This window comes from Silene latifolia, chromosome Y (assembly GCF_048544455.1).
Source record: "Silene latifolia isolate original U9 population chromosome Y, ASM4854445v1, whole genome shotgun sequence".
Lineage (NCBI taxonomy): Eukaryota > Viridiplantae > Streptophyta > Magnoliopsida > Caryophyllales > Caryophyllaceae > Silene > Silene latifolia.
In genome coordinates, this window is record NC_133538.1 from 463,017,000 (window position 1) to 463,039,690 (window position 22,691).

Below are 22,691 nucleotides of genomic sequence, written 5' to 3' on the forward strand. Positions count from 1 at the left end.
GCATGTATCTAACCATTTAAAATCCGATACTTCAGACAAAACAACAATAAAACTATATGTATCATTAAGAACAACAACCAAAATCATACAACAACCTAATTAAAAGTAGATCGAACCAGACATAAACCCTAAAAAATTTAAAACAAAATTGATGAAAACTGAGTAACTATCATCGAAGAATTGGCTAGGAGGAGGAGAACCGAGAGTAGGCGGCGCCGATTGTGTTAGGAGTGCGTATGGAGTGGCGATTGATGTGCAGCGAGGGAGAGTGAGTACGGGGTTTTGGAGGTTAGACCATCCCCAAGCAAAAGGTCACGCTAACTGGGTCACCAACGTTTTAGCCCTTAATCTCACCTTATTTATCTTGACCCATTTTCACCCTCCCAAGCAGAAGGTCGCGACCTAGGTTATCAACTCAATCATTTTACACTTCCCAACATTTCCAATCACTTTTCACATTCTCTATACCCTAAAACCTCTCTCTTACCTTTTCAATTATTATTTATTAACAATTTTTAAATAAAGTTAATTTTCTAATTTTGTAAATATCTTAATAAAAATAATATGCAATATGATAAATAAAATTTTTTGATGATTGTGTTATTTAAAATAAAAAATTTAGTTCGGATGATAAATAAAAAATAAATAAAAAACGTAAAAAACAATTACATTGATAAACGGTTATATCCAATCGAACGGTTAAAGTTTAAATACACCCGACATATATAGTCTAACAATCGTAAATTAATTCAAACGATTATATTTAATGGTCGTAACCGAAATCGTAAAAATAAAGACACCAATAATCTAATATTAATAAATAAAAATAATGTTAAAATTAATTATTTGGAATATTAATCAAAAATTGAACCCAAAAAAAAAAAACAAGAAACAAAAAATAAAACACCAAAGAAACGTAACTTTAACCTACTACCCCCAAACTAATTCAACCTCATCAAAATAAATTACTCCCAATCCCCAAACACAAATCAAATAATCAAAGCAGATCTAATTCAACCCAAAATCTTCATCTTCATCTCCGGGAAATACCCCATCTATATCCAACCCTTTATTTTCGGAATCTGAATCACATCATTTTCCTTCAATTAATCACTAACTTGTTCTTCATTTTCTGAGTTTCCAAGATCTAATTTTGTCACAAATCACGGTCGCTGTCGTCAACCCTCTTTCACCATCGTTCACGACCAGCATCATCACAATCACCGTATTTACCTCCACCATCAACTTTTTCCATCTCTTACCCAGATCGTCATCACCGTCATCATCCCCTTCTAGTCCTTATTTGAGATAATTAAATTAATCGTGTTTCTGAAGTAATTAATTTAATCGGGTTTTAATTCATATAATAATGATGTTTATACAATTAATTTGGTACTTTTTTTAATTCAAAATGGGTCAAAATTGAGTTCATTTTTTAGACAATTGAATAATTAACTCGTTTTTCTTATGCTCATATTTTTTTTCTATTTTGATTTAGTATATAATTTTGATTTTGTATTTTTCATTAACTACTACTTTTCTTTTCTCACCTTTGACAGAAACTACTGCGGATCAATTCAAGCATCACTGGCATTTTTCTTTTCTCTGTCTTTTTTTATTCCAACCAACCAGAAGGTGACACCAAAGAGGTCACCAACTGGGTCACCAATGCTTATTCAAGGTCACGTCGTGACCCTCACTTATTCAAGGTCACCCTAACTATCTTCTTAATCCTAATTTAATGTATCATTAGCACGACCCAACAAGGTCACGACCCGGTTGGTGACCTTGCTTGGGCATGGTCTTAGGGTTTGGGAGTGAGAGTGAAGGAGAGGATTTGGGGAAGAATGTATGTAGTCGAAATTATAAGTGATGGCGGTGAGGCAAATATTTTTATCGCCTATAATTTTCACTTTAGATGCACATCGGTTAAATGCAATGTTCCATGTCCATGACTTTTATATAGACATGGGTTTTATTAAATATCACATGTCCTTTAAAATCAGAAATAATGGACATGTGTTTTTTAACACAACCGATACACGTATAATTATATGCACATCAGGTTTTTGCAAACAACCGATGTGCATGTTATGTACATCGGTTTTCCAGATAATCCGATGTCCATCGACTGATGTCCATAACGAGTTTTGTAGTAGTGTGATGACTCACAATGATGGCCATCACTATGGCCACACACATCATTAATCATGACCAAAAGTGTAAGCTGCTAAAGTACAGGCGCGGAAAAGTCCGTGGCATGGGACATCTAGTCTCCTAAACTTCCAAATACCAATTACACTACTTAACTCAAATTTAATCAAAATTCCAAATAACTAGTAATACTAATGTGAATCGAGGGAATGATCTTGGTCATGTGTATCCATGGACCAAACTCCGTTGTTTCATGAAAATCAGTGTTAATTCTATTTTAAAGTGTTCATATGACACGTCAAATCTGTGATATGAGTATACAAGCCCTCATGACTACGTGTAGTAACACATATTTTCTATCAACACAGAAATAGCAAAATATAGGACATAAGTTCAGATACGCACTCTTGATTTAGAGATAATTTACCCCAGACTGGTGACATATGACAAGACACTCTTCCGAAATTACTAAACCGATCTGAGCAAGCAAAATGTAACAAACCCATAAAAACCCTAATCTTAATATCAATCCTCTACATATCGATCCAACTTGAAAAGTAGAGGCCAAGACCGTTGATGATCGAAAACCCCCAAGTGTGTAGATGATTATCGAAGCCCTAAGAAACGTTAAAAACAAAAATGAGTAAAAGGTTAATTCCACTGTACATATGCTTGGTAAATTGTTGTTCACTGAAAATTAGAGATCTGATGTTCTGATTGGTGGATGAAAGTGGAGATGAAGGTGAAAGGAGATTGCATATGTGATGCAGGAAGTTTTGAGGAAGGGAAAATAATTGAGGTAGGAGGTGAAAAGCAAATAATGGAGGTAATAAGTGAGTTTGGAAAAACGATGCAATTATATTACCTCGATCCCCAAGAGCAGATCGTTTCTTGGGATCATTTAAAGTGAGCAAACCATGCTTTAAAACCTTAGCAGAACACCTAAGTTTGAGTTTACGGATCAAAGTAAGGCAGTCCGAAGAAGCTCCACCACCATTATCTACTCGTGACTCTAATCTATTCAACTCTGATTCATCCAATTTCATCACCATTTATTTATTTACATTATATGATACAACTCTGATCTCAAGACATCTCCATCATCAATTCAATTCTACAAAAATCAGAACACTCAGAAATGGCAAAATCCCTACTTATAAATTAATTATTAAAAGATAGTCATCAAAACTACTTGTTCCTATACACTGAAACATAACCAAAAGAGCACATAAAGTGTGTAATTACATCATAACTCTCTTATAATTTTAACTTGAGAAGTCAGCACACCAACCGAAGTCCCAAATCACCAAAGGCTCCAACTCAATAATTTACGAAACTTGTGACGATATAGATTTTCATGCCAATCAAATTAAAATTAGGGTTAGAAAATATAAATACTTGATACGAAACGACTTACCACTAAGAATTTCAAAGGAAAAGGACGAATTACCATTATTAACTTCATCATGCGCACTTTTTCTTCCAGCCCGCGATTTTCGGACAAAACGGCAAAGGAAAAGGTGTCTTGCGAATGCCAGTTTGAGAAATAAACTCAGGGCATTGAGTTCCTTGGCGCCACTAACCTTTCATTCACATTTTCTGGGTAGACAAGCGTATACGGAGTATATGATAAATTAAAAAAACAAAAAAAAAAAAAAGAATATAAGAGAAAAAGGCGTGGATGTGGGAAGAGATTTGAGAAAGGAAAGAAGGAGTGGTTGTGAAGGAGATCTAGAGAAAGGAAAAGGAAGGGAAGAGTATAAGAAGGGCCTTGAAGGCTTAGGCCCTGTTCTTTTGGACTAAAATTGTCTGAACTGAACTGAATTTAATGGAGCTGAACTGAACTGAACTGAACTTAATGGAGCTGAACTGAACTGAACTGAAATAATAATAAAAATATTATATTAATAATAATAATAATAATAATAATTATAATAATAATATATTAGTAATATAAATAATAACATTATTATTAATAATATAATATAATATATTAATAATAATAACTAAAAAATAAATAATAATAATAATAATAATAATAATAATAATAATAATAATAGGTCTAATATAATAACTTATTAACATAATAATATTAAATATAATAATAATAATAAATATGTGATTAATAATATTAATAATGAGTATATTAATAAAATAATAAATAATAAATAATAACTTATTAATATAATAATATTAAATATAATAATAATAATAAATATGTTATGAATAATATTAATAATAGTAAATATATTAATAAAATAATAAATATAATAATAATAATAATAATAATAATAATGACAATAATAATAATAATAATAATAATAATAAATGTATTAAATATAAATATAATAATATAAACAATACGAATTAATTATTAATAAATATAATAGTAATATAATAAATATAAATATAATATAATAATAATAATAATAACAATAGTAAATACATTAATATAAAAATAATAATAAGAATATCAATAAGAATAATAATAGTAATGTTGAAATAAATCAATCAATCAATCAATCAATCAATCGATTCAATCAATCAATCAATCGAATCAATCGAATCGAATCAATCAAATCAATCAATTGAGTCAATCGAATCAATCGAATCGAATGGAGTCAATCGAATCGAATCGAATCGATTAGAATCGAAATTAAGTCCAAAAGAACAGGGCAGCCTAGTGAAGGAGGGGAGAGAGTATGAGGTCGGAAAAGAAAAGAAAATGGGGAATTAGATGTAGCATCGCAAAACGACGGAAACTCATTCAAGAAAACGCAAAACACAGTCATTTTCTACTGTTTATTTGAACAGTAACTTGTCTAAGGGACTTTTATGTTATATATATATACTAGTTGTTGCGCCGCGCCCTCCAGAGCGCGGAGCCCCAATTTGGACAACTGTTTATGAAATCCCGATAGGCATATCATGTAGGTGTTGTGCTTATGTATATAGAATAGTTTGTGAATTACTTTGCCAATCTGGGTCAAACCACGCAATGGCCATATTGACTGCCTGATTGCATTATTGTGGGTGAGCAACTGAGCATCATCATATAGGATGAAAGTCATAATAAAGGTATGAATATACATGGTACATAGGATTATGATGGGACAAAGTGGAGAATGTATACAAGGAGAACAAGGTAGTCATGCATAAAAGAGTTACTTGTACACTAATTATTTGAAAGGCCCTTTTTTTCCGGTATCCGAGTCAATTTTCTTCTTCGCTGCAAGTTCTTGAATTGTTCATCTTTCTCATCATCACCCTGAGCCGACGAACCTTGAGCTGACGAGAGCAAAAATGAGAATGGTTGCAGATAAGGATAGACACATAATGTCAATCGTAATCTCTAAATTAAGGGTACAATTTTAAAGGACAGAAGTTTAAAACCTGGAGTGTTGTGCGATGATGTTGCCAATCATTGCCACTTGTTGATTAAATTGTTCCTTAGCTCGCTACAGATTATAAACCTCAGGATACAAAGAGGAAAAGATGAGAAAAGGAAAGGAGAAAAGGCGGAGAATGAAAGGAAGAAAGAGGCTAAAAACGAAAGGCGTGAAGTGAAAGGAGAACAAGAGAGGCAGGATGAAAGGCAGCCTACACATTTCAGCTAGCATTCAATGAAGCAGGTCACATAAAAAGAGGTCATCTTAAGTCCAAATAATATTTTTCACAAGAATAAAGATAACTAAACAAATAAAGATGCACACTACGCTTAGTTACCTCTCACTGTCCCTTTTGCGAGGCTAGACCTATGAATATCGCCCTTTAACTCGAACAATCCAGCCTTCTCCTTGTCTCTCGCTCGAATACCCACTCATTTGAACAACTCCCCAAAATAAATAACAACTCAAGATAAAATTAACTCCAACACCAAGAAACGGGTACGATCCACACGAGAAAATGAACAGGAGATAACTTAACGATCCAATAACCAATCAACAGATGTTAAATACAATCCCGTATTGAGTTCAATTTGTAACCAAACAGCACACGTTAACTACAATACCATATTGAGTTCCATTATTGTTCCCAAAAGAGATACAAACCTAAGGTAACATATATACCCGTTCTGTTTCTTGGCAAAGTTTGAGAGAATCAAGATCTATTAAACTTGCTTCTATTTTTTTTTCGCCACACATTTTACAGATAAGCTTATTGTATTTCTGCTGAATAGGTACGGCTTATCTGTTACACCTCATTATTTATTGCATCGTACTTTTTAAACAAGAATCCCAGTGATAAGTAGTTAGTTTCAATTATCATTTTTATATAGAGTAATGACACCATTAACTGAGTTTTTTAAGTACGGAAAGACTAATACTCTATGTGTGAATAGAAACAGAAAATAGACAAAGAAAATTTTGACTCGAACTACATCCTCTCCATTAATCAACGCCAAATACATTGCTTTGTTGTAGCAATAGCTAACCTTGCATCAATTTGGTTGTAAGGTTGTCCCTGAAGGGTCCATTCTTTGACAGCTCCAAGATTGTTGACATTGCTTCAGTGTATCACATTATGCTCCATAACAATACGATCTCTTAAAGTGGCCCTTTGACTGCAAAATTAGTAATGTAAATTAATATCACAGAACACTTTTTTTGCTTTTTGATAATTCAGATATACTATTATTGACCTCTCATTATGTATATGAGCATCGGGGGAGTAGGGGATAAAGAGAGAGGATGGGCGAGGTGTGAAAAAGCATCGTTGCTCATATTATTCTTCAATAGCAACATGTTAAGAAAACGATCTTCCTATTTGATAGAAAAAAAATATGAACACCACGAGATCCAAATAGAAAATAGTAAAATCTACTATTATTTAAGAAGTTTTAGTCCAAACACATCCCTAGTTCCTAGTTTCCAAATGTTGCTTCCATTTTCCTTTCAATTTTCCTGCACCTTGGACGAAGTCTATGAGCTAAATATATGGAAAACTACTATATGGAAATGTCCACACCACTCATAAATCAGAGAAATTTCCAACAAATAAAAGAGTCAAATCTATGAGCCAGATAATCATGTAAAAGCCGCTAACTTTGAAGGACTCTACTCATGTACACCACCGGTTCTACCATTAATGAGAACATAATATAACCACCATATGCCGCCACTTCCCAAGAAAAGAAGAAGTGAACACTTCCAAACCTCCTTTTCAAGTGCATACTTCTGCACATAACATTAGACATCACTCAAATCAACTAAACACGAAAAGGCGAGGGTGTTTAGCATCGGGGTGGGAGCGACATATTAAAGTTTGTCTATCAGGGTGTGGATGGTGTGGATAGAGTGGGTCAGATGATTTGTGCTAGGCCAGTTTTTCTAGGTTTACACAATACTGTATGAGGCATTTTCTATTGCAGTGCATACTTCCTGCACATAACATGAGACATCACCCAAATAAAATCACCATTCATCAAACTCGATTATCCACTTGGACACGGTAGATACACATATCTGGACCTTATTTCACAACAATTCAGATCCGTCAATAGGCATATTGTGTAACACCCCCGTACTACAAGTGCCTTACCAGGACCACTCAGGTATAAGAATGCCACCATCTCGGTTACCCGAGGCATGATAATCATAAGACAATGAAGAAACATACTTTATTACATAAGTTTAAGTGATTACATTACAACACCAACTGTAAGCAAAATACAACTGTTCTCAAACTATAAACCAACCGAAAGGAACTGTCCTAACAAACACAAATGAAGACTAAAGACTCGATATGTGATGACTTCACCCCAGCTAGATCCCACGCGTATCCAAGATATACCGCTGCAAATCGCTCACCACCCCCGAATGGATCACCACAGTTTTTAAAACATTTAAACGGGTCAAGATTAATCACACAATTAACATACATGTCACAATAAGATAAGCAGATGCCTTAACCGTCACACATACACAACCAACCCAACTCCAATCATCTCAATCATCGATCGTCCACCGGACTACCGCCATGGGGACCGCAGCCGTTCCCACCTAAGCCCCGCCCATCATACCGAGCGATAACCCCGTCCCATTAATGTGCACATCCCCTTCCGTGGCGGGTTCCACGAAGGGCAAAACTAGGGCGTGAAGCCACTCCCGCAAGTGACCCCACTCACCGAGAACGCATCTCGAGAACCATCAACAAAGAACCACAACCACAAACACAATACAATCATCATATCAAACAACTAACTACAAGACATCACCAATATCCCATTATGGGACTAATACGAGTAGAAATCCTACCCGAAAGCAACACAATCATCGACGATCTAGCAAAATTGCCTCAAAACCTCTCCTTTACAAATCCTTCTCCTATCACATAATCACATAATCACAATCTAACCATAACAAATCATAAAAACCCCCAATCCCAAAATTAGGGTTTAACCAAATCAAAGGAAAGACGATAAAAAGGGTACATAGATCTTACCCTCGACGCAAGGAACTCAACGGTATAAACAACGACAAGAACTGACCGTCTGAACTCCGGGAATTGCTAAGAATGCGATTAGGAAGATGAACTGGTTGCTTTCTCTCTTAAACAGGGTTTTAGGTTTTGTAAAAGTGATTTAGAAACAATGACGGAAGTGTTTTATACTTTAATCGCATTATTAACAAAACCCGACAAAACAGCCCTCAGAATGGGCCTTACTCGATCGAGTAGCTAAGGTACTCGATCGAGTGCCCCCTTACTCGATCGAGTACCCTAGTTACTCGATCGAGTACCCAACAGGTCAGAAACTATTTTATTTCGCAACTTACCCTTACTCGACAGAGTAAGGGCTACTCGATAGAGTACCCCAAGACTTATAAATACGGAGTATTACAGTCTTCCCTCCTTAAAAAGAATTTCGTCCCCGAAGTTCAACCCATACTCTAAAAACAAACATACTAACTCGATCAAGACACAACAACGTGACTAAGAACTCAAAACGAAACTCCAACCCAACCATGAACTCGTAACGCCAACTCCACTAACTATTCCTACCTCCACAACATGGCTCACGATATCGTATCTACCATATATATATATCTCACACGACACTAACTCCATACATAACCAACTACCATCCTCTAACGCTGCTAGCTCCATAATATTATCCACTATCAAATCCAATAGCAAGACACTCATAGACATCAAACGGAATGTTACATTCTACCACCCTTAAAAGGAACTTCGTCCTCGAAGTTTACTCAGACTCATAACATCATCCTCCAACCTGTCAACACTATATAAAATATTCTCGCATCAAGCATCACACTACTACAAGCACGGCCATGGCCTTTTATAAGTATCATCCATAAAACAAATCCCTCCTTTTACGCTACGCTAACACTCTATTTCCAATTATATTGCAACATGCACCATCATGAAACGCTCTTTTATTGCATCCTACTCCTCTTAAGACAAATGTTACGTCCTCGTAACTCACTAATACTAAATCCTTAGTTATATCTTCTCATTATTCTCATCATCATCACATGTCATAGATAACCACCTATACTCTAAACACTCGCCATGCATGTATCCAAGGCTCTCTTACTTAAACAATTCTCATACTTCAATTCACTCGTCACACCACCTAACCTATACCTCAAAATCTTTATCTTAACCCAAAACTTCAACTTTTCCACATTACCGCAACATGACATACCTCTCTATATAAACTATATGAAACTCCCATCATCAAAAGCATAACTCACGATCCACACTTGTCACGTGCACTCATTCCAGATCCTCAAGTTCTTTCTTTCATTACCGCAAAATTCATACACAACTTAACATGACACTAATTCCCCAACACCCTACACTCACTGTCTCAACAAAAGATTATGAACTACCTGCCGCTTTCATATCATTACAACACATGTTCCACGAATCATTTTCCATTACCATGTCTCATCCAAAACAAGATCAAAATTATCAGAATAACCTCTCACAACCGTGTCCCATCAACAGAATATCATTATACCATGACAACAACGGAAACATATTCAACTCTATTTCATATCATACTCTACCTCATTCCCAACTTAACTCGGTAAAGAAAACATCAATAAGCAAGACAACCGTTTCTACATGTTCAACCAAAACTCACAAAGAACAACAAAGAAACAAAACAACAATCTATATATAATCGTATGCACTTTCAAAACTCGTATCATAATCATCCCGCCTACTCCACCACAACCGGTGACGGCATCACAACACCGCCACCAACAACCACACCGTAGTGCAAAAATACCCGCATCACAACACTAAATATCGTGCCCGGATCACCACCCGAGGCACCACAACCACATCGATAGACATCACAACTACATACAATTCCATAAATACCGACTTAAAATAACCTTTCGCATAAAGAAAACTTAGTCAAATCCACTTTACTCAATCACAACGCAACATATTATATGAATAAACAGATAAGCATCTCATGAACATCATCTCTACCATTTTAAGGAATACACATGTGTTATTAATACACATAAAATTATAACTAGCCATGTCAAATTAATCAAATTATTACCTTTTTGGATATCATTCAATTAAATTACCGTGTCCAACATATATATATTACAGAACATTCATAAAACAACTTTACAATTATCACACCATACCACTTCTTGTGAGGTCAGAACCTCACACAAACATTTACACATATCAAAGACCCGTAATCACAACCAACTAGTCAATCCTGACCACGTAAGTTACCACTCGATAAAGGTTACATGTCGCCCGAGTTTAACTCATATGCCCCTCATAACATATTCCCCCATTCGCACAACCATCACTTCTTGCCAAATATAACCATACCTTTACTATTAAACTATTAGCATCCGCCTCATCTAACCACATCTTATACCCTCTCACAATCATACACAACATCGTCCCTACCAAATCACCTCTTTAGAATTGCTACCTTTCTAATATACCAACACTCTTAACCACTAGTGATAACACCACAATGCCACCACTGCTCGTATATCAAACCTCTTACACTCATATCAAAATAACATGGTTTTTCTCCTATTTTTGGTTAACATTCCAAATAACGAACATCAAACCCATCCACAAAATTACCTCAACATTAATCCCAATACTATCTTATTTGTATTGTCATCCAACCCTCCACCAAATATCTCGTATCGTGCCAACACTCCACCAACTTCTTACTACCTTAATTCCTCGAAACTCATTATCAATCATGTTGTCCTAAAACTCCTATATAACCTTCAATAACATCCTCGTGATACCATCACACATTTCGATGATTCCTTACCTTTATATAACATAACTCCGGTGAACATTTTCCTTAGCTTACTTTTATCCTTCTTTTCTCTTTACACTCAATAATACCAATTAATAGTTCAACTCCTTATTCCTTCTAGCTAACTCTTTAGAAATCCAGTTACCCCTTCGTTTCTCCAAAACTCAAATTCCATTATTTTCTACCGACATCATCTCACTCTTTCTTACCATGGATCTTCTCTTATTATGCTATCACTCATACTTGCCACTAATCTATCCATAGAATCAACGTTTAATGTTCAAAAAATTGCATCTCCCTTTTTACATCTCTAGAGATCAGAATTCATTTAATACCGTTAATTACCCAAGGAAATCACACAGTAGTTTCGTCTCTCGATAACACAAATTTCCAAACTCAGTCACTATCTCAAAAATCCACGTCGCGACATGTCCCATTAAGTTCGCTATATACCACTATTTCCAAACGACCTTTCATTACATATGTTCTTACTCAACACTATTTCTAGCCATCTCCCTCCATAATTTATTATACATCTCAGGTTGCTACTATCCACATCCTTTCTTTCAATCTTTTCATTCTCACGATCCTTAAACTTACATCATGCCTTGCCCACATTCACTTACATTTTCATTACTCAACATACAATCATGTCACTCATATCGTCTCACACAACATGCTCTATGCCTCAATTAAGTCTTACCAATCCCAACACATATAAATCATGTCCTCCCCACCGAACTCACACTCATCATAGGTGCCACTCTTTACACCACAAAATTGGGTAACTTACGCGTCAAGACCAACATACATGTAAAACAATGCATAAAGAAGCAAAATAACGCCTTTGAATTAAACATAATATGCAACGAAGTCAAAAGATAAACATATGACCCAAAACAAGGGTCACTAGATCGAGTACAGGCCACTCGATCGAGTATGGGACTTACTCGATCGAGTAGGTCAAGATCAAGCACGTAAAACAAATCACCAGGGCTACTCGATCGAGTAACTAACGTACTCGATCGAGTGCCCCCTTACTCGATCGAGTACCAAGGATACTCGATCGAGTACCCCAATTCTCAAAGACTTTGTCCAGTTTTTGAAATAGCATCATAACTCACTCATTTCTTGGTCGTTTTGGGCGTGTGACCTATCGTTAGAATCGTAAAAGGACAAGCTATCACCTCCAATTGGAATCACATCAAAATCATTTATGCATCTAAAGTTATAACAGTTTAAAGACAACTTTGTCAGAATCGACGACATAATTATTTGATTTTTACTTCCAAACAACTTAAACAACAACCAAGTTAAACGAAAACAACTCAATACTCATGAAACCAGTAGCCCCAATCACATATTATTATTTTCAAAAACAAAGCAACAACATTCATCATGCACTACCCACATGCTTTTATTCTATAGCCTTTCGTAAGACGAATCATACTCATACATTACAAATCCTATTCCATGTTACTAACATAACAACACTATAAAATAACTTCCATTATATAACATGCTTAATCCGGGACCATGTTATCATACCACGATGATTCATCTTTTTCCACTAATTCATCCATCATACCACATATATACCCACCATATTCGCTCAACATATTCACTCAAAGACATGTTCAATTCACACTCCCAACCTTCCGTACTTTTACTCAACACGACAACAACAACATGTATACTTACACATCGCTTTATATATATATAGACAAAACACTTTTCCTTACATAATTATAACATGCCAAATTACACGTATCAATCATTATACTTTCAAGCTTTACAATCCACCAACATATAATTCACGTCATCATCATCAATTCATGCAACATACTACTACATAGATACACACAAAGACACAATATGCACATAACGATCCCGACACATATCCCATGGTGACCGGTTCAAAATTGTAGGGCGAGTTCGCGACTTTAGGACGTCTCCCAAGTCTTTGCATTAGCTCCTACAACCTTTACCCCGGGTTCATTTTAATTGACTCCCTAGATTCATTGGTTACAGGTTTCAGGATCGTCTCTCTGATACCATTTGTAACACCCCCATACTCCAAGTGCCTTACCAGGACCACTCAGGTATAAGAATGCCACCATCTCGGTTACCCGAGGCATGATAATCATAAGACAATGAAGAAACATACTTTATTACATAAGTTTAAGTGATTACATTACAACACCAACTGTAAGCAAAATACAACTGTTCTCAAACTATAAACCAACTGAAAGGAACTGTCCTAACAAACACAAATGGAAGACTAAAGACTCGATATGTGATGACTCCACCCCTACATCCCACGCGTATCAAGATATACCGCTAAGCAAATCGCTCACCACCCCGAATGGATCACCACGCTTTTAAAACATTTAAACGGGGCGACTAATCACACAATTAACATACATGTCACAATAAGATAAGCGATGCAACCGCGTCACACATACACAACCAACCCAACTCCAATCATCTCAATCATCGATCGTCCACTGGACCGATCCCGCCCGATGGGGGACCGCAGCCGTTCCCACCTAAGCCCCGCTCATCATACCGAGCGATAACCCTGTCCCATTAATGTGCACATCCCCTTCCGTGGCGGGTTCCACGAAGGGCAAAACTAGGGCGTGAAGCCACTCCCGCAAGTGACCCCACTCAGCCGAGAACGCATCTCGAGAACCATCAACAGCAACCACAACCACAAACACAATACAATCATCATATCAAACAACTAACTACAACACATCACCAATATCCCATTATGGGACTAATACTTTTGAGTAGAAATCCTACCCGGAAAGCAACACAATCATCGACGATCTAGCAAAATGCCTCAAAACCTCTCCTTTACAAATCCTTCTCCTATCACATAATCACAATCTAACCTTAACAAATCATAAAAAACCCCAATCCCAAAATTAGGGTTTAACCAAATCAAAGGAAAGACAATAAAAAGGGTACATAGATCTTACCCTCGACGCAAGGAACTCAACGGTATAAACAACGACAAGAACTGACCGTCTGAACTCCGGGAATTGCTAAGAATGCGATTAGGAAGATGAACTGGTTGCTTTCTCTCTTAAACAGGGTTTTAGGTTTTGTAAAAGTGATTTAGAAACAATGACGGAAGTGTTTTATACTTTAATCGCATTATTAACAAAACCCGACAAAACAGCCCCAGAAACCGGCTTACTCGATCGAGTAGCTAAGGTACTCGATCGAGTGCCCCCTTACTCGATCGAGTACCCTAGTTACTCGATCGAGTACCCAACAGGTCAGAAACTATTTTATTTCGCAACTTACCCTTACTCGACAGAGTAAGGGCTACTCGATAGAGTACCCCAAGACTTATAAATACGGAGTATTACATATTGCGTCCATCTCCACACTACGCATACGGAACAATGAGACATCTACCGAAAGAAAGAATTCAGGTGTGAGTTCAAAGTACGGTATACAAAATGACGTTAACCAAAAAACATAAAATATACACGTCAAACTAAAAGAAAATTAACTAAATATTACCGTAATCCAGTCCAAACCAGGTGACAAGGGAATTATGAATGAGATAATTAATGTGAGATGATTAATTGTGGTGCTGATCAACAGAATTAACAGTACATTCAGAACATAGACTATTCAATTATTGAGCATTGAGTTGGCAATCGGGTCACTTAGGTCGTTATACATTTAAGCAGCAGTCAAAGTTCCAAACAACCTAAACCAAGTTAACCAACCAATGTCCACTCCAACCCAGTCTTATGTTCACAACTCCTTCCCCAAGAAGTAACAAACCCAACCGAGAAATCAAAGATCAAAATAATAAACAATAAGCAACATAAAAAACTAACTAAACTCATGTAGTAACTTACATAATGATTAGTGAGGCTGAAGTGGCTAAAAAATGATTATTGTGTACTCAATAAGACAACCAAGTACAATGAGCAGTGAGCTAAGTATGAAACAGTACAAGGCAAGCTCTGAAGATCGAGTAAATACCGACCTTCCATAAGAAATCTTGACCCATGGAGTTGAATATCATCTGTTTGAAAGCAGGAGTTCAACGGCTTGCTACTGTCTTCTTCACTCCTGCCACTACTGCATTTACATCTCCAGGGTCTATAGCATCACACTGAGCACAACAAAAACCAAGTCGGATTGTTAGAGACCGAGATTCTGATAAATCTGACTCCAGTTTAAATCAAGAGTATCTAAGTCACTAAGTCAGTTCAGGTCATTACATTTGCGTTGAAATGTCCCATTTGGAATCTGGTGAATCCTTCTTTTATAGTATCAACAAGTCCTATAGTTGAAGCCACAATTAGGATCTGAGTTTAAAAAAACCCAAACAAGTTAATCAAAAGTATAAGAATCAAATTTGGAGGAAGCATTAAGTTGAGTCGATCAATACCATTCCATAAGCATAGCATATACTGAATTAGGTCACAAGGCTCACCTGCTTGAGATGAGCGTGAAATCATCCCCCGCTACGATCATGTGAGGTAAGGGCATATAAAATTTTGTCAATCCTCTTGCATTATTAGGAAAAATATTTTCCAGTTCTTGAATTAGATTTTCCATTTCTTTCTTTCCTGGTCCCGAAATGTTCAAAAAGCAAAGACATCGTGTCATTGAAGGATAATGAAATTTTCATGAGTGAATGCATGGTTTGGAGAGTATTGATGAACTCACAAGGATAATAATCTGCACATTATTCTTCTTGATAAAATGATCTACCGAAATCAGTAGTCCGTTTCCTAGGAAGGTGCGTAAATTTCTCCCATTCTCTATTTTCGTCAAACCTGTGTAATTTTTAAAAAAAAAATTATAAAATAGAATTAATCGCCTGCAGCTGAAAATAGAGACTAAACGTGCACCACTTATAGCTGAAAAATAATAAAATTGAATTAATTCTCCCATTCTCTATTGAAGTCTATGGTCTCAATAACGTGCACCACTTAGAAATCTAGAAAAGACATGTTTATCGCAATACCAAAATACCCAGTATCAACAGGCTAAAATATATATATGCAAGTGACTAACCAGCGAATGAAGTACATCGGCCTGCCACTCATAGCAAGCAACGCGTCAAAATCCATTCTTCCCTTATTCATATTAACACCCTTGACAAACGTTGAATCCCAGCATGTTCCGAATCATATTCGGTTCCTAATATCAAAATGAAACTCAGTGGTTAAACCAAAAAGCAGCAGAGATAAGCGAATATTCGCGAATATTCAGACATTAGTCAGCGACCCAATCACCATACTCAGCAACGACACCTCATACCTATTACCATTACACACACCAAGTATTGTTGCAGCAAATAAATGAGGCTCGGTTGCAGCCTTGTACAAGCATAAAGCAGTTGAAACTGAAAAACAAGATATTATTGTTATTACTCATATCGGTAACAAGCATAAAGCATTAAAGCAATGGCAACAACAATAATAAGAGTAATACTAATCGGCAACAAACCCAGAAAAAAATGAAAAGGATGAGCTTACCAGTTCTAGATAATTGGAGATGGGAGCTAAAATCATCTACCGAGTGAGTTGATTAGGAAAAGAAAGGGAGAAATGAATCGTTGTTCCCGCAGTTGTCATCAAAAGCGTCATCGTCATTGCCATCACATCAATACCTTATCGTCACTACCATGACACCAAGTCCTCATCGCCAAAGCCGCGGTCTGATATTGAATGAAGAGATAAACACGGATAATAAATTACCACAATACCAAACTGATTAAACAAGGATATCAATTGATCACCCTAATTTCGACCATACAAATGATTTTCCCGATATGAAGGAATTGATCTTCGTGTGAGGATAAGGGGATACGAAAGAGCATTGTAATTAGACTGATGAAACAAATACGAAACTGAAACTAAAACAACCAAACTTGAAACTGAAAAACAAGATAAGGAAAGCCTAAAAGAAAGACACTAAAAATCAATCAAAACCCTGAAATTCAATTCAACAGCACAACAACCTAATATATGAGCAAAAAAAGCCCACGAAACGCTGATCAAATTCAAAGTTATAAACAAAAAAACTCAGGAAAAGAAGTCGAAATAATGAACAGGGAATAGGAGAAAGACGATGTAACCTTAAAAGTGTTGCCATCGGCATCATCAGGGGTTGTTCCGTCGTCAACACATCAGCACCATCATCGTCACCCTGCCATCGTCATTGTGGTGTGATATTTAAGGAGAAAGGGGAAAATGTCACTGAGATGGAGCTATAGAGTAAAAGGATTGAGTAGGGTTTTCTAGAGGCGATGAGAATAAGCGGATGAGAAGTAATGAAGAAAAAATGACGAAAAGTTGTGGCTGAGAGTATAGCAGAGAATGGAAGGTGGAGATCTAATGGGTAAATCTAAGGATAGAGGGAGACTTTGGATGTTAATATTTATTGCTACAGTTCACTCAAGTCCTCCCTTTTTAAGAAGTAAGGATATATAAGGTGAGTAGATATCTTTATTTTGCAAAACTGTGTATATTTGAAACTTTATTTTAAATAATCTAATTAACATACATAGAAGGTTTACTAACCCAAAAGAGCGTACTTCAATGATGGCATTTTTTATAGGTGTTGATTTTCGCAGTATGCATTTTACTCGTTGTAATACACTTTTGACATTTCTACCCCTTTTATTTTCCATGTATTACATCCTGATGAAAGGGAAAAAAAACACAACAAAGTAGTTGCAGTACACACCAACCCCACCACCAAATTCAACCACCACTCATAGACCCACCGTTAGATCTCCGGCAGCCAGCCGCCACGCCAAGGCCTTCCATCCCCTTGTCAAACCAACCTGTTCCCGTTCCTACTTGCGCACAACCACCACCACTGAACAACCTTACTCGCCGTCCTCTAATCCCCCCGACACTGACGGCAACGTCATGTCCTATTCTATTGCACAATTGAACCAGTTATTTTCCATAGTATTACCTCTACGCTGCGCGCCTTTGCCTGCGCCTCCATTCTCCCGCCTGCTCCATCCCCTTCCTTCGTCGTCCCCTACCCAAGCTGTTATTTCACCACCGCAAACAAGCAATGTCTTATTAACAATAGTTCTTCAATAAAAACCAGCCCAAAATTAAACAAGAAAATTCTAACAAAACATTAATTTGGTATCTTGATTCATAAATTTAATCAGCAAAATAAACCAGCTTTAATTCAATTTTTACACTAGAAGAGATTTGATTAATTGAAAAGGTTGTACAGAGAGAGAGTGTGTTATTTCTTGACAAGGGTATGCTTAACGTACTACGAAAATAAATTACGTTTGATAAATGTGGATGTAAATAGAACTACAAACTCGTAGCTATTATTTTCAATGCTAGTAATTTGAAAACTCATCTAGTATTACAAATTACTATACACTCCAAACGTCCAACATACAAAGAATACATTCCCACACAACTGAGGACAAGCGTATGTGTATATACAGGGTTGCAGAAGTGGGTTACTTTACCAGAACCAAAACCGTGAGCAGCCAACGAGGACTGGCTAATTTACATGCTTTCTTGGTTCCTTTGTGTAGGAGCCTTAAGACCAAATCAAGCCTCTTCAGCCATGTTCGTGTGATTATAAGGAGTCGATGAAGGGAGCCAAACCTCAATTCGGGTCCCACCAGATCCAAGAGCAGCACCATTGTTTCGAGGATAGATGACGCGAAGAACGCAGCCATAGCTTTCAAGTATATCTCTGGCAACTGTCAGGCCGGCAACAAAGTTCCATGTCATGTTGTCTTCCATCATTTGCTCTGAAGAAAGTTCTACCCCGAAAGGTGTCAGAGAATGCATTTGTGTCTGTAAACATGAGGGAAAATAGAAAAGTTAGTCTCTTCTAAAAGATTTTACTGTAAAACAATTTATTCATAGGAGAAGTTATTTATCAATTTTAACCAAAAAAGGAGTGACTAATGGTTTTACAACAAGGCTTATGTAAGGCAATTTTACTAAAGTATTTGTGATATACCAGGTGTTAATATCATTTTTAGTCGTGATCTTGAAATCGTCACCGTAGTCTTATTTTCAGTCCTTGCACCATATAAGCGGCCTATACTACCTCAAACTACTAGTTTTATACCCGTGCAAATTGCACGGGTTTGTTGTTTAGATTGTTGTAGTAAGATGTGTTAATAGTGGTAGCTCTTTAACTAAAGTATCTATCGAGATTCGAGAGTATCCAAAATACAGCAATAATAAAGTTGTTAATTAGTGAAACGTGATAGAATGAACCTAATTATAATGATGACTCTAATGACAATAATAAAGTTGCACGAGTATGCGGTTTTAAATTTTGTTCTGATAAAAAATATAAATATTTAAGATAATAAAATTCTATATTTATTAGCTATCTCTTTTTGAAGTCAATTATATTTATAAACAAAGTATTTAAATAAAACAATAAAGTATCTTTACTTTTGTAAAATAATTTAAAATTATAGATGTAATACTTGAGTTATAAAGAATAAATTTCATTTGTACTTTACAAAAATTATGCATTAAGGTCAATTAGCCTAGTAGCTAAATTTGAATTTCTACTTAGCCTTGCTACTTGATTGACTTCAAAAAAAAACCGACTTATATACGAAACAAAATCATTTAACTGAAAAATAACACAAAATTAGTAAAATTGCATGGGCTTGAATAATTGCATACACGTAAAAGATGTTAAGCCTATTTTTCATTTAGTCAAACTGGTGCATGTTTGTAGATTTTGTGCACGGGCTAAAATGAAAATTTTCACCCGTACACGTTTTTAAATAATTTGACCCGTTTTTCATTTAGTAAAAATTGTTAATTATTGAATTTGTAATAGGAAAAATGAAAAATGAAATATTTGACATGCACTTTTAAAATGAAAAATTGACTATGCACTTTTAAAATGAAAAATTTGACCTATTTTTCATTTTGTACTAATCTTGTTAATTAGTGAAATAGGATAAATGAGAAATTTAACCCATGATCGTTTTTTAAACTTAGTTTTTTAAGCTTAAAAGTAAAATAAATATATGAGTAAATTAAAAATTACTCCCTTTTAAAATCCAGTTTATTAAAATTACTCCCTTGTATAATGTTTTCCTAAAATTACTCCTTTAAAATGCTCTTTTATCAAAAATTGCTTCAAAACTCTAATTTAGCTGACTTATTCCGTCTGTTTTTGAACTTATTCTCCACTGTTATACGTTTCAAAGTATAAATTGATTAAGCCACAAACGGAATAAGTTCATAAACTGACAAAAAAGTACCTTACGTTAGAGTTTTGAAGCAATTTTTGATAAAAATGCATCTTAAAGGAGTAATTTTAGGAAAAAATTATATAAGAAAGTAATTTTAAAAAAACTGAATTTTAAAAGCGAGTAACTTTTAATTTATCTCTAAATTATTTCGATAAAATTTTCAATTAAATACCGATAAAATATACTCTGTATGTGTCTAACGTGGCTAGTTACCTGAACTAACCCAACCCGACTTATCACCTGATTATGACTCGATCCGACAACTACCCGACATAAACTGTAACCGACCTAGTTATTAAACCGATACGCTTTGACCTGATTCATAACCGATCCAAGTGATCCTATTGTAATAGATCCTCGAATATCCTTCGTAAGTATATGTTGGCCAACATAGAAACTCATCTAGAATGAACATACAAGTCTAGCAATTTGATCTACAAAGTTGGGCCGGCTCATATAACAAACTCTACTAACGAAACCCTAAACACATGACACGTCCAAATAAATACTACCCACCGCCATCAATACATACATAATACATCACCCAAATCAGCTCACCCTCTCTCACTTACCTCTACCACTCTGTCTCTCCTAAGTTAAAATATTAAAATCCCATATAATCCCACCCCATATAAATACAACGCTGAATATAAAAGTGTAAATCGATCGCATAAAATTTCTTGGTTCTTGCAAACCATGATCCAAACATTTTCAATTGATATTATTGTATGTGCGAAATTTCCAATATCATTTTTTCTCTCGCTTTATTTTTCTATGAAATTAGCCTTTTTTCTCGCTTTTTTTATTCTAATAATTTCTTTAATCTTTCATAATTTTTTTCTTTTTTTTTTTTCAACTCGTAACACCTTTTCAATTTATATTAGAGTTATTTCGGATATTTGATATACATACATCTTTTGATCAAGTTATTTATTTTAGTATTTATTTCAAATATTTTATTTATTTATTTATATTAGTAGTTATTTCAACATCACATCCGTATTTGATGAATGACATCAGGAAAAAAAATGTCATTGTAAATTAGGTTGCGTTTTTAGCTCATGATCTAATCTCGGTTCTTGATTTTATTTATTGTTGTTGCTTGTAAATTAAATTGAACTTGATTTGTAGGACATGGCAGACCATTAATTAATGGCATAAATTTTAGTTTTGTACTCCTAGATTAGAATTTGTAGGTTGGAATTAAGCAAGCAGATTAATGAATACAACAAATAAATTGTTTCCGGAATTTTAGGAACGTGGGTTTGTTTAAAAATTGACCTTTAAATTTTTGACTTTTAATCACAGGCTGACACCTCAGCTCTGTGGTTATTCGTTTAATAGGTAGGATGGGACCTTCAAAACTTGAACAAGCGGTCATGATGAAGTGTCCTCGATGAAATACCATGGTGCGCCATTACAACTTTACAACCAAGCAGTTACTTAATTGCTATGTTGCTTGGATTCTTCAATATTACTCGCGTACCCATGTTGGACACTCCACCATCGGACATGGACATGGACATGGGTAGGATACTCGACACTTCATTTTCAAAAACATGAATTTTTTTCATAAAATAGACGGATCCGACACTTGGACATGCACCCGTGTCGGATACTTCTAACCGAGTACGAGCAACATGGCTTAATTGTCAGTAAGAAGTCCTAAGAATCCAGTCGGTAAACAGAGCGTTCAGGTTACACATATTGCTCCAGTTTCTAGTAGAGGAAATCTTTTAGTACCTAAACCTACTGAAGAGTGGCAGGGTAATGCGACCCCCTTCCAACTCCTAAGGGCCTACAGAGGGACTTGAGCTGGACTTGTGACCTCCAACTCTTTACCACTAGACCAACAGATGGTTATACCAGCAAGATTTAACAAGAAAATTAATCACCTTAAACAATTCAGAAAAAGGAAACGAAAGAAAATAGTTAAGAGTGATGATCAAACCATGTAGACATGTAGTGCATATCACAACC

General features: G+C 35.7%; 4 long non-coding RNA genes across 4 annotated transcripts; all 4 read right to left on the bottom strand.

Annotated features, from left to right (window-relative positions):
- Nucleotides 1-3,286: 3,286 nt before the first annotated feature.
- Nucleotides 3,287-3,915, bottom strand: LOC141633471 (uncharacterized). Its single transcript, XR_012538237.1, has 2 exons — nucleotides 3,605-3,915; nucleotides 3,287-3,490 (listed from the first exon to the last, which is right to left on the bottom strand). It is a non-coding gene; the product is annotated as an uncharacterized LOC141633471 (long non-coding RNA).
- A 1,273-nt stretch (nucleotides 3,916-5,188) lies between these two features.
- Nucleotides 5,189-5,823, bottom strand: LOC141627149 (uncharacterized). The gene is made up of 2 exons (XR_012536709.1): nucleotides 5,548-5,823; nucleotides 5,189-5,442 (listed from the first exon to the last, which is right to left on the bottom strand). It is a non-coding gene; the product is annotated as an uncharacterized LOC141627149 (long non-coding RNA).
- Nucleotides 5,824-6,679: 856 nt separating this feature from the next.
- LOC141627150 (uncharacterized) lies at nucleotides 6,680-16,040 on the bottom strand. Its single transcript, XR_012536710.1, has 4 exons — nucleotides 15,912-16,040; nucleotides 15,697-15,783; nucleotides 15,459-15,587; nucleotides 6,680-6,718 (listed from the first exon to the last, which is right to left on the bottom strand). It is a non-coding gene; the product is annotated as an uncharacterized LOC141627150 (long non-coding RNA).
- Nucleotides 16,041-16,146: 106 nt separating this feature from the next.
- On the bottom strand, nucleotides 16,147-16,813 carry LOC141627151 (uncharacterized). The gene is made up of 3 exons (XR_012536711.1): nucleotides 16,745-16,813; nucleotides 16,499-16,624; nucleotides 16,147-16,257 (listed from the first exon to the last, which is right to left on the bottom strand). It is a non-coding gene; the product is annotated as an uncharacterized LOC141627151 (long non-coding RNA).
- Between the last annotated feature and the right edge of the window lie 5,878 nt (nucleotides 16,814-22,691).